The sequence below is a fragment of the Citrus clementina genome, unplaced genomic scaffold, assembly GCF_000493195.1.
Source record: "Citrus clementina cultivar Clemenules unplaced genomic scaffold, Citrus_clementina_v1.0 scaffold_5, whole genome shotgun sequence".
NCBI classification, from domain to species: Eukaryota; Viridiplantae; Streptophyta; class Magnoliopsida; order Sapindales; family Rutaceae; genus Citrus; species Citrus x clementina.
This window is the reverse complement of record NW_006262201.1, coordinates 10,786,408-10,786,911: the sequence shown is the minus strand read 5'-3', so window position 1 is coordinate 10,786,911 and position 504 is coordinate 10,786,408.

Below are 504 nucleotides of genomic sequence, written 5' to 3'. Positions count from 1 at the left end.
CCTGCAAAAGTAATACCCAACGAATTAGTCTAGCTTTTGCATCTTTCTTTGTGAGAAGATATTTAAGAGCAGCATGATCTGTGAATATAATTATTTTACAACCAATGAGATAAGATCGAAATTTTTCCAATGCAAACACTACTGCTAGCATTTCTTTTTCAGTAGTTGAATAGTTCAACTGTGCATCATTCAATGTCATACTAGCATAGTAAATAACATGAGGAATTCGATCAACTCTTTGTCCTAAAACTGCTCCTACTGCATAATCAGATGCATCACACATAAGCTCAAATGGTAAGCTCCAGTTTGGGGCCTGAATGATGGGTGATGATGTCAACAATTGCTTTAATTTTTCAAAAGCCATAAGACATGAATCATTAAAGATAAAAGGTACATCCTTAGCAAGTAAATTGCATAAGGGTCTAGAAACTTTGCTAAAATCTTTAATGAAACGTCTATAGAAACCAGCATGCCCAAGGAAAGATCTTACTTCTCTGACTGTTT